Below are 13,277 nucleotides of genomic sequence, written 5' to 3'. Positions count from 1 at the left end.
CACACAGAGTATGATAAGCTTATTGGATAGTCTGAGTGCTAGGAGGGAGCAGCAGAGCAGGTTTTCTGGGCTGAAATGGACTTCTAATGGTGTTATCTGGGTGGGTATTCCTCTGTGTGTCAGTGTTGTTACCTGCAAACTGGGGATGGTAACAGCATTTGCAGAAGGGTTTGCTTCTGTGGCAGGTTGTAAAACTTTTTTTGTAATTTATAGAGTCATCCATGAAACCTTTCTACTCTTAATAAAAATCAAATAAAATAAAAGCGTTAACCCAAGAGGTGGTTAAGTTTGAGGTGCATGTGTAGCATCCTAAGTGGAGAGGTCCAGGAGGCGCAGGAGCTGGAAGGCACCACGAACTACTAAGCAGTCACCAGAGCTGCCTGTCATGTACTCATGAGTCTTCAGCTTGACAGGTGTTATCTAGAGCTGCCTGGGAAACAGGATGTAGAGGAAGACAAGCAGAAGGTAGGAAAATGGAGGTCATAAAAACTGTCAGGAAAGCTCCAAGAGGGAAGAGTGATCAAGTATTAAATACAGCATAGAAATCAGATGTGCCTGTGTTTTGGATTGGTAAAACAGAAGTGTAGAACTGCCTCAGTCAGCTGTAGTGAGGGAGTTCTGTATTGGCCTGAGAACATGGGGGTGGGGGTCTTTTCTTCCTGTGTTAGCTCTGCCTGTGCCCATCTGAGATAACTGGAGAGCATTAGGTTTCAAGCAGCTGGTAGATCTGGTACTAAGATTAACAAAATCTTGGCCACTCACATTCTTAGGTATACCCTGAGCTCCAGTCTACAACCCACAATAGAAAAACTGTAAAATTCGTACTGTTCGTTTCTGTATTATTCATACATATATGAATACTAATCTTGAAACAAAACAATACTGTATTCAAAGCAAAGTTTCAGAGTAGTCAGGGACATTCAGGATTTCAAAACATGAATTCAAAAAATCCAAACTGGAAATTAGCATTAGCTGTCTAACAAACTTGACTTGTTGGCTGAATTGTGCTCCAGCCAATCACAAGCTCCTCATTTACATCTGGCCTGTTCTTTAAAGAGAAGCACAGACCTGTTAACTTCCAGACGAATGTTTTCAGTTCAGGTGCCAGGAGTTTTCAGGCATATCGAATATTTTATATTTTTATTTTATCTTATTTTCTTAGTTGTACTAGTCTCTTATCTGAAATTAGCATTTAATTTCAGTTTAGTTTTCAATATAGCTTAATCACACCCAAAATGAAGACTTCTACATTGAAATAAAAAGCAAGTTTGGGTTTAATGAGTTTTAGACACAGCCAGTTTTCATTCTGGAATGCTGTGGGATGTTCTAACTTAACATTTATAAATCTGGCAGGTGTTTTCCAAGAGTTATAATATATTTAAACTTCCCAACAGAAGACATGCTAAATTCTGCTGCTGTTGGGCATATAGCAACACCAGGGTGCTCATTTCCCATGATTTGCTCTTGGACACAATTATTAATGACTATTTTCCCAAGTGAAACCATATTTGCTGTTGTTTTTTTTTTCCTTCTCTCTCTCCTCCCCACCTCCCCCCCCCCAGCAATACAAGGGAGATTATAATTTTTTAAAAAGGGAGAGAGTAGAAAATTTAAGTGACCCCATAGGTCCCTGCTCCCAGAGGTAGATAATCCCTTTTCATGTGCTTATGTATATGTAAGCTGTATTATGTATCCTGCTTTTCACTTAACTCTGCATTGAAGATATTATGGTTATTACCTCATCTTTATTTTTTTTTAAACAGCTAAATTGAATTGGATACATAATAGTTTAGTGAAATAAGCTCTATTAGTAGAGATTTAGATTATCCTTCTATTAACATTTATGTATACAGTATAAAGATTATGTCTTTGTATATTTTTTATATTAATTTTATTGTTTCGCTAGGAAAAATATCTTTTAAAAATTAGAGTTGGTAAGCCACAGAGGGTTTTTGACATATTGCCAAATTGCTCTACTTAAAGTATCTCTAGATTCACACCAACAGTTGATGTGCATGTTTCCCCACATGCTTGCCAGCACTAAATAGTATAAGACATTTTAAAAAATTGTTACCATTCTGCTTGGAAAAGAGCATGATTTCCCCCATTTTTTACTTGGGAGGAAAGAACATTTTATATTGCATTTTAAAAAAATTTTTTATTACTAGTAAGATTGGAATACAGGTGCTCACACATATTTTAAACATACACATAAAAGTATAATTTACATTTCTTTGAATTGCCAGTTTGTGTCCTTCTGTCCAGTTTTCTATTCAAAGGCTTATTATCTTTTTTTTTATAGATTTGTTAGAGCTGTTAACCCCTTAGTCACAAATTTTGCACTTATTATACTCATTAAGGATTAAAAATGGGACCAAAAAGTGGAGAGAGGGACAAAACAAAATTGACAAATTGGAGATGTGCTAGCCATATCTGGAGTTTTGTTGTGTTTTTTTCTTTTACCCAAACAGTGTGTTTTAGAATTTGAATTATTAACACTATTTTAATATTGGAAAATATCCAGCAATCTTGGAAAAATCAGAAGCTCTGAAACACTGAGCCAGATTTCCTTCATGGCTACAATGGCTGTCACTCTCAGACTGGGAAGTGCTTTCTATGCCCCCAAAGTTCTGTCAACCCTTCAGATTGGGGTCATTGGTTCCCAGTCTCCCCACTCATATTACCTACCTATCCATCCAGGTATAAAGTTTATGTATAGATGCCTTTATCTGAAGAAGTTTTCTGTTGGATATCCTACAGTTTTTTTTTAATTGGGGAGGAATTTTGATGTAGTAGCAAACTCTGTGTGTGTGTGTGTGTGTGTGTATGTGTGTATTATAAGATACTCCTTTCCTCATGAGGTTTATATTCATTTTAAAAATCATCTTGGCACTTTTGTGCATCAAAATGGTTCAGTTAACATTAGAACAAACAGGAATCTAGTCCTGCTCTGCTAGTACAGTAGCCAATACCCACTTGCCATGTGGCTAGTCCAAATTGAGATATGTTTTATGTGTAAAATACATACTAAATTTCAAAGATGTAAGAAGAAACATGTCAAATATCTTTAATTTTTAATTGTTGAAATGATTTGGATATATTGAGTTAAATAGACTATATTAAAATATACATTTTTTAAATGTGGCTTCTGAGAAAATTTTAATACATATGTGGCTTACATTAGTGGCTCATTGTTTATTTCTCTTAGGTTTGAAAAAAGACTGACACAGTATGGAATAGTGTTTAATATATTTATTTAATAAAGTTTTGTGTATTTATTTAACTTCATGAGGGAAGTGATTTTTTTCTCTTGCTTCCTCAGATAATAAGTGAGAAAATTGTGTCTAGAAATGAATTAGTTGATTCTTGCAACCTTCCTATTTAAGACAAAATAAAACTTTGTTGAGTTCTGTCATCTATGCTTCAAAGATGCTCTGCTAAAAGACAGAGGTATTATTACTATTTCTGAAGCTTTTATTTGATGCCCAGAGAACTGTTTTTCATTGCTATCCACTACTTATCTTATGAACCTAACCTTGATAAAAGCTTAAAAAGAATAAAGTATGGAGTGTGACTATACATAGTCCACTTGTTATTTAAAAGAATCTTTAAGATTTTGTAGAATGCTTTCATATCAACTCCCCACAAAATGTGACCCAGCAGAGTGAACCAGAAGACCTTACTAGTGTTGGCCATATATTAACCAGTCTTAGAAGTTTTTGTCAAAGCTTCAGAGACTTGGGAAAACTAGTTTTTCTGAAGAAGTAAGAGTTCTCCTGGGATAACAAAGAGACAGCGAGTCAACAAAAGAACAGAAAAATGAACCCAGTATTTTTCCACTTAAACAAGAAAATTGGCAAATGAAAAGCAATAAAGAAAACGGGGATTAGTATTCCTAACAACATAGTGCAATTTTTTTTTTCTCCTTTCCAAACCCCTGTTCATTATTCTTACATTACACATTGGTCCCTGTAACTCTAACACTTGGATTCATTAACACATATTGTGAACCTCTTATGCAAGTCACTATGATAGTTGTGTGTGAGAGAGAGGGGTATAGGAATGTGCATACAAATAACATTTAGGGTAAAAGTGTTTGAAGAGGAACCTAGATAGTGGTAACCGTCATTAGAAGAAACTTTCTGATAGGCAGACTAGGAAAACTGTCCCTAAAAAGGTAGCAGAAAAGCTCCTTTGCTTAGCAGTGGGGAGGAGGATCTGGATGGACGGAGACTGGGCAGAGATGAAAGAGGTATGGAAAAAACAATGGGCTGGAAATGAATGGGAAGAACAGATCCTGCATTGGGGCTGTGTCCAGTTCCCAGCAGATCTGGGAAGATTTATTGAAGGCAAGTTGCAGGTGTTACATTCCAAGCCAGTACCTTAGTAAAACAATGCTTTGTATTGGACTTTGCATAGGACACTTGGATGATGTAGGTGTAGCAGTTTTATCACTGTCCAATTTGCCATTTAGTGTGTAGGATTGATTGAAAGGTTGATAGATTGTATGTAAGGAAACCATTAGACTGGTTCATGAAATTATTAATGAAGAACTGAACTGACACCTGATTGAATTTAATGTAGGAACAAAATCAGAAATGAGATATCATATGTGAAAATAATAATATTAGGTAGCACTTATAGAATGCCTACTCTGCTTGGCTATGTTGAGAGCTGTCTTATTATCTAAGTACCTAGTATCCTCTGTGATAAACGAAGATCCCAAGACCTAAAAAGCCTACAAAGGTCCTTTGTTCAAGCCACTTAGCAAGTGGCAATGCCCAAAGCAACCCTCAATCTTAGTCTGCACTACATGTGGCTTTGCAAAAGGATTCATTATGGGAATCTTTCAAATAAACTGGATTGAGTTTAGAAAATTTTATTTTGAACAGAAAATGTTTGAGATTGCAGGTTTAATGTTAAGCTAAATGGACTAGTAAGATAATATTTTATAAAATATTCATGTTTAAAAATTAGGTAGGAAAAATTATTATTTCTTTTTTTCCTACATCTCAGAAAATAGAAAAAGAAAAGCAGTGATTTTAAATGTGAATGAAAAATAGTTTAATCTTCAAACTTCACCCACCCTTTTTTACTTATAACTTTTGCTCTTGAAAGTGGAATGGTTGACATTTTTATTAGGATATTCTAAAATTGCAGGATGGTAATAATTCTTTAAGTAGAGTGACTTGAATGTATCAAGCATGAGGTTTCTAACAAAAATTACTGTTAGTTTTAAAGAAAAACTATGTGATTGGACTGATGAGCTAACTGACAGCTTACCTTTCAAAGACAAAGGAGTAAAACTGGCTTAAAAGCAAAATGAGACTTGGACCAAGCAGTTTGGAGGGAAGGCAAGTAGATGCTTCTGAAAACCTCCTGAGAGGTGCCCCTGTGTGAAAGACAAATGCATGCCTTAACTGGGGGGTGGGGAGTGGGGTGGGAGTTTGGAGAAACATTGAAATTGAATCTCCTGAATGCAAATATACTTAACTTTGTGATTCCAGAAAACTTTTAATGGAAATTTTGTCTATGAAGTCAAATTGTTAGGGTGTCTGCCAATAAATGTAATACAATACAGTTCATTGAGAGAAAGCAGGCCTCAGGAGGGCCACCCCAGTCCTGAGAGGCCTAAATAGGAAGCACACGCCTCAAAGGGCCCACAGGAGGGAGGGTCTCGGGAAGAGATTTGGGACTCCCAACAGCATTGATATGTTCTAGCAAACCAGGAGAAGCAGGAGTATTTTGTTGAATCACTTGTATAACAGGTGCTGAGCTTCATCTTAGGGAAAAGGAAAAGGTCACTAGATGTAAATTTTCCCTCTATTTAGGAGATACACAGATCTCTCTGAAAGAAGAAAATAGCAATAGCATAGGGATTGCAGATTTCTGATGCAAGTGGCTCTCAAAGTAATTGTCTCAGGACTACTTTAAACTCCTATTAAAAATTATTGAAGGGCTGGGGATGTGGCTCAAGCGGTAGCGTGCTCGCCTGGCATGTGCGGGGCACTGGGTTCGATCCTCAACACCACATAAAAAATAAATAAAAATAAAGACATTGTGTCCACCTAAAACTAAAAAATAAATATTTTTAAAAAATTATTGAAAATCTCAAACAGCTTTTATGTGAATTATCTTTATTGAATATTGAATTATCTTTATATTATCTTTATTGATATAAATATAATATATTTATATCAATAAATATATTGAATTATCTTTATTGATATTATATGAAATTTCCCATATAATAAATCAAAACTGAGAGGCTTAAAAATTTTAACTTAAAAAAAAAACTTAAAACTAAAAAAAAACAGTAAGTGAAGGAAGCGTGTCTGAAAAGCCTGAGTGTACTATATAATTTCAACTATATGACATCCTGAAAAAGGCAAAGTGATTGAGACAGTGGTTGCCGCTGATCTCATCAGAAGAGTTTTTAAATATTGGGATGCTATCAAGCTCTTGTAGTGGTCAGAACACTATTTTACAAATTTCTAAATTTTTGCCTGAAATTCATCATTATCAACCAATACTGTCAGTTGTTTTTGTAAGTGACAGGCATTTCATTTACAGGAAAATGTCTGCCAAATATTTAACTTGAATAACAGAGCCTGCTCTTAATTCTCTCAAGTAAAAAGAGGTAATTTACAAAAAAAAAAAAAAAAAAAAAAGCAGCTTCAACTCACAGTTCAAACATTCATACAAATACTTTTCCTCTGGGTGTCTTTCTGTGTCTGTATGTAGTGGGAGTGATGTTTGATCAGGGACATCCTTAAATGAAAATGGAGTGTCCTTTCACTGTGAGTGTGTGCTGGTGAAGGATACAGTGACTTTTAGTACATTGGTGGTATACTAGCTCCTTTGACTTATGCCAAGATGCCAGCAGGTTAACTCATCATTGTTACACCATTGGTGAAAAAGTCAATGCTCTTAAATGTTGATTTTAGTATGTGTAAGGAAATAGTTTGGATTCTGTGACACCTTAAGAGAGTCTCAGCAACCCTCAAAGTTTGGAAATCACAATCCGTCTGTATCATAGTGGTAATATAAACGTTTTAACAATAGATCATTTTTCTAGGTTAACCAAAGAGAAATTTAACATGCTTATATTTTGGGCTCTTAGATTTTTCTAATGTAAACAGTGGACATTCTTTTCAAAACTTAACATACAAATTGAAAACAAAAGAATGAAATTAAAGTTCAGAAGTAGCTGTTAAATTCATAAAATATCATATTTAAAATTGAAGTTTACACCTGAGCATATGGAACTCATTTTTTATTTAGGAAATAATTGCATTGTGTCTTACATAAATACTTTGTTTTCAAAATCTCTGATTATATTACTGCTCTAAGGTAATTGAATCCTCATTAATTCGAAGAAACATTTTCTTGCATTATTATTCACATGATTTTCCTGCATTATTTTGAAGATGAACAATATTTTTGCATCTTATTGATATTTCTCTCTTTGTGCTTTATCACTTAGAGGCATCATTTCTAGTAGTTTGTGTCAAATGCTTTTTAAAATCAATTTATTGAATCAATTTCTGGAGTAGAGCACTATAAAGATTAATCTCCATATGTGAGCTCCTTGTCTCTTGAAACCTTGAAGCTGTGTTTTTCAGATGAGATCATAGCACTTCTAGTCTTGCACTTCACTTTTCCCTCACTGCTCATCAGGTACACTATGAGGGAGTGGGCACATAGCTCAGTGGTTGAGCATTTGCCTGGCATGTGCAAGGCCCTGGGTTTAATTTCTAGCCCGGCAGTAAATTTTTAAAAAACAAAGCTACCATACGATACAATAAAAATGCATAAATTAGAATTCTGAATCTCCTGTGAGTACTTAAGGCAAAATATGCAACCATCCTGTACCCTTGGAAGAATTTGGACATAGAATAAGACCTATGATTCAATTAAATTTAGCCACATTGACCTATTCTCACAATGGCCAATAGAGGGGGACACAGGCTAAGAAATGTGACTGCAGTAGTTTTTAGTGTTTACTGACATTGTATACTTCTGGGTGTTTATTTACTTGACCACAATTCTAACACATAAGGAGAATTCATATACTTAACAGCTATCACCTTATGCAAACTCAAGAGGAACCTTACCATATTGTGAAAATGAATGTAGTTTGAATTAATGTTTATATTTAGCACCTATCAATTTATTATTGACAAAGTACAGATGTTTGGATTCTACAAATATGAGGCAGAATTCAAGCTTGAAAAGAAAAGGGTTCTTGAAACTTTTTATAGTTCTTAAGTGAAGATTTAGTGCCTAGTTTTCAGTTTAGTTAGGAATATGTGTTCAATCATTTAGATCCAAAATCTAGTCTATGAAAAATTGTCACACATTAAATTTCTTATTTCTGCCAAAGGACAGAAAAATTTAAAAACTCTGATGCTTCTGTACCAATGACATTAGTGATGCCATTTTTATATTTTCTCCTTAATTCAAAACTACTCGTTTAGTACTTAAGAACACCTTTCTTTATTTAAATACATGAAGAATCAAAAGATACATGGATATATAAAAAAATCTTCATATAATGTTACTACTTATTTGTCCAGAGTAATAATAAATCTGAGTGTTCTCACTCAACCTATATTTAATTAATTTAGAGTTACACTAAACTTCTTTTTAAAGAATAAGAAAATAAGTGTATTGAACATTATGACAAAAATTAAAGGTAGTTTTCTTTGATTCTGAAAGCAATTTGGAATCTGAGAAGCACATCAAGGTTAATATTTGTAATAATACAACCAGCAAAATTTAGCATACTTTCTAGTAGTTTGTGTAAATGGAAATAAATGATATTTAAGTTTATGTGGGTAACTATGTCTTTTTCTCTATATTTAACTCAGTAAACTTTGAAGGTTTTTTGAGATCAAGAACTATCTTCATTTACTACATACTCCTAGTTTCCTATAATAAATTTGAAACAAGTTTAATTTTAGCTTTCTTTTACAAATTTATGACTCATTACAAAGTGAAATTTATATATATTTTTTTTCTGAAAACAAATTCCAAGAAATAAAGTAACACAGAACTTAGAGAAAATGGTGAAGAGAATCCTAAATCTTGTTCTCTCTATAGGTTTCCAGGGACAACTAATCACGAAATTGTTTTTCTTTTGTTTTTTTTTTTTCATTGTAATAACACATTTTATTAACCTAATATATCCAAAATATTATTTCATCAGGTTAAAGGGTTTGTTTTCTGATGTAAGCTAAGCAAAATGTCAGCTCTATCCAACAAATGATACATATTTATTAAGCAGAGCAAACAGAGATACATACCAGTTCTTGGAGAACAAGAGTAGGTAGCATGACTAATGGTCTTGGATAATGCCCAAATGCAATTTAAGTGATAATTTTATCCATTTCTCCTTATAATCCCTCACCTTTTCATGATAACTAACCTAGCAAAAGACTCTTTTATGTTTCTCCATTGATTTCCCCCTGCCTAGAATCAAGCAGAAGTGCTAATGAGTAATAAAATAGCCTAAGGCAGACAGCAGGATAGGAAACAATGAATTTGATTCATCAATCTGTCCTGAATAATCAAGATGCTATAATATTATCTGTGATACATCTAAATGATGGGGATATTTTTCATTACAATCAGCCATAATTTTATCTAATCAAAAGAGTGTACATTCTAAGTGACTTTGGGACCAGTGCCTTTTGGAAAGAACATTAATTATCACTCTCCACTGTCCTCTGTAATTACTTAGCATTTGCCAAAATTCCTAATCAAGCTGAAATTGAAAATAAAATATTTGCCTTCTTAAAACCTTTTTTTCCAGGAGGACAGTGTACCATTGTTATTTTTTTTTTGTTTTGTTATCTTTTTGCTTACCTTTGATAATAGAATTTGCCAAGACTGTGTCTCATTTTTCCTTGTATTCATAAGACTTATTTCTGTCTGTTGGTTTCAACTTGGATCTCTTCATGCCAACTCCCAAATGTACATTCCTGGTGCTAATGCCTTACCCAGGCTCTAAGTCTGCTATTCTCAGATACTGCCTTCTTAATCACCAGACTTGCACTTTTCTCCAAATCTGAGTGGACCTCTCAGTGGTAATTACTCATATCTAGGTACTGCCATCTAGTGAAAATAAATGACCTTTGCCATCTTCTTCAGCCAGCCCAGACTCCTGCCTATGCTGCACTGCCTTCAGCCTATTCACCACCCTTGAAGCCACAGCAGAGTTTTCAGAACATACAACAGGCCCTGCCAAACCCTTCCTCAAAACCAAGGGGAAGCTGTTTCCAGCTTTCTTTCCTGCACTTATCATGCCCTGTATGAACTTCCCACCCTTTTTGGTGTTTTGATCTACTTTTTGCCTTTCCCTGGCTTTTGTACTCTGCTCTGGATCATTGTAGTAGACTGCTCGCTGGTCTTTTTGTCTGGATGTTCTTTCTGAATTCATTCTTTTTTTTTGTTTTCATATTAGATTGAGTCTACACTTCTCAGTCTAGTATTAAAGAATAGACCTAATATTTACCTTATCTTCCATCACTGATTGTTCCATGCTTAATTTAATAAAGTTCGTTGCTTCACTATCCTATTATTTTTTCATTCCTGTTTTCTCTAGAACATACACTTTTATACCCATTCTAATATCATAATTCCATGTGCCTTTCCACCTGTATGCATCTTTCCATTCTCTTCACCTGGAGCACCTTTTCTATTCATGTTAATGAAGTGAAAATGGGCTTTGGCTTTCTACTTCTCAATCTAGCTTTAAAATCTCCACTTGTTTCTCTCTTAGAGTGTTCCCCCCTCACCCAGTGGGGAGATTTTCCAAGACTAATGAATGCCTGAAACTACGAATAGTACTAAATGAGTATATGTACTGTTCCTCCCTTAGCCTTTCACCTTTTTACTTAGAGAAAGAGCTTTATGGCTCCTTTTTGGCATATCTGAATTGCCAGCATAACTGCTCTTGTACTTTTGGCCTTTCTTAAATAAAATAAGGGTTTCTTGAACACAAGCACTGTGCTGCTGCAACACTCAGCCTGAAAACGGAGACATCTCTTAAGTGACTAATGGATGGGTATCATGTACAGTGTGTATATGCTTCGCAGAGGGCTGGTACATGGATTGGGGGGAATAGGGTGAGATTTCATCATGCCATCCTCAGATTGGTCCTGAGTTTAAAACTTATGAACTGTTTATTTCTTTAATTTTCCACATCATATTTTTGGACCACAGTTGACTATAGGTAACTGAAACTACAGAAAACAAAACTGTGGATGGGAGGCTGTATAATATGGAGATTATCTCTGTCTTATGTTGATTAAATCTCTGCACTGCAGTCTTATTTTTTAGTTGTAGTGTATTTGTCAATTCTCCAGAAATTTTAGAGCTCTCAAATTTGGAATAGCCACTTGTGCTAGTCTTCTGGTAAACATTATTTACTATAGATCTTGGTGGATGACAGTTGATTACTTGATTAAAAACTTGATGAGCATTACTTAACATTTTTTTCCATCTTCTGTTTTTGGAATATTTAAACCTTATCTCTCTCTTTCTTTTTTTCCTCCTAGAAAGTCATCTTCTAAACAACATACAACTTTGTGAACCTAAAGAATTTGACCATTCCAAGTCTTAATACCACACCACTACTCCAGCAAATTTGTGCTATGGCTGGTAACAGTGACCAGAAGCCTGAAGAATTAAAATGCCAACACCAAACCTTACCTTAACAGCTCTGGTCTGTACCATTCTCACGCATTTTTAATATATTTTGTTTTATAACCACTTCTAAATATTCTTGGGTTTTTTTTCCCTTTCTTTTTTCTATTTTTTTTTAATTAAGTAGTTTCGTTTTATTTCCTGTTTACTTTGTGTGCAACTACCTGCTTTTCATGACTCATTTGCTTAAATGACAGTGAACAAAGCCAGCCTGGGCTGGTACGGTGCTGTTCACTTGAACAGGTGCTGTTGTGCGGAAAGGAAACTCTGTGACTAATTTAGATAGTGGGTTTTCTTCTTCCAGATTCTTTCCATTGAATTCTTACAGTCAATATTTACAATTTTCAGATTGCAGTAAATATACTGTATGAGAAAAATATTAATAAGATTAAAAGCATTTCTTACATCTTGGAAAATTTTCTAATGTTTGAGAATTTCACTGGGGTTTTTTTTATATTGAACCCTTTTGACTTTCCAGTCTTGTGACTTTTTACTTTTAGTAAAGAGTCAGAAAATCTTCAGACTGGAGAATTATGAAGTTCACTGACCATGCACTGTGCTCAGAGATGCACCCCAGTGCCAGTGCTTCTCAGACACATGCTCTTCGACAGCATTCCAGAACAGGAGGGAAGAGAAGAGAAATCTGTTTCTTCCTTTCTACTAAAAAATTCAGGCAGCTTAAAACCTTAGTGCTTTCTTTTTTAACATTTCCAAATTTCAATACTTTCCATTATTTGAACACTTGGATAGAACACTTGCTTTGTATTAAACCTCCTTGTCTATGTGTAAAACTGACCTTTTGTTATTGAGCAAATATCTCTTTCAGACAGTTTGATGATTCACACAGGTTTGAGGATGCTGAGAGAAGGGTAGGGGACTGTGATGGTTTGCGTTGGTTATAAGAAAGCTATACCATTTAAAGGTGACACCAGAGACCTGATAGGGACTTATTAACTGTATTGAAAATTTCTTCCTTTGCTTTTGACCGTATGTATAGTTATGATGCCAGATTAGATTTATAGCAGCTTCAAGTTGTATTAAATGATATTTTGCTTTCTGTAATACTGTTATAAAATAAAGTTTTGTTTATTCTCTAAACATGTTGCTTTTCCTTTTTTATTATAAAGGTTTTAAAAAATAAATTGGGAGTGATGTTTTCATCAGAAGTCCTACTAGTATTTTGCAGAATACACCATTTTAAAATTCCGTTTTCCACTCTTTTGTAATTTTGATGCTGCTGCCAGCATCACTGAGTTGAAATGGTGAAAGCAATGTTGAAAGTTTGTAAATCTGATGTTTAGCATGCCAGATTCTTTCCGCCTGCTTAAATAGTATCCCAGCTTTTATAAATTCTCCAAGGGATATTTTTGCTTGCTTCCTTTGTATATTTTTTTGTTTTGTTTTGCTTTCAGAAACTGTTTTAGTTGTACCATCTGAATCCTGCTCCTCTGTTTCATGTGCTTTTTAACTTTGTGTGCACTCCACCTTAACCTATCAGGCAGACCAGACTGCTAGGGTTGGGGTGGGCGGCTGCATCCAAGTCTGATTAGGGGGGTTTATTGCAA

At 34.7% G+C, this 13,277-nt stretch overlaps 1 protein-coding gene across 22 annotated transcripts in view; it reads left to right on the top strand.

Moving 5' to 3' along the window:
• Epb41l2 (erythrocyte membrane protein band 4.1 like 2) overlaps positions 1 to 12,810 on the top strand; it is a 200,746-nt gene extending 187,936 nt beyond the window's left edge. For all 22 annotated transcript variants that reach the window (XM_046449400.2, XM_058581272.1, XM_058581266.1 and 19 more), the window contains one exon: positions 11,565 to 12,810. The gene's annotated coding sequence lies outside the window, so the exon portion shown is untranslated. The remainder of the gene's footprint in view (positions 1 to 11,564) is intronic.
• Positions 12,811 to 13,277: the final 467 nt, after the last annotated feature.

This window comes from Marmota monax, unplaced genomic scaffold (assembly GCF_021218885.2).
Source record: "Marmota monax isolate L192 unplaced genomic scaffold, Marmota_monax_Labrador192_F-V1.1 WCK01_AAM20220418_F8-fsc00030, whole genome shotgun sequence".
Lineage (NCBI taxonomy): Eukaryota > Metazoa > Chordata > Mammalia > Rodentia > Sciuridae > Marmota > Marmota monax.
This window is presented reverse-complemented; position numbering and strand designations above follow the sequence as displayed.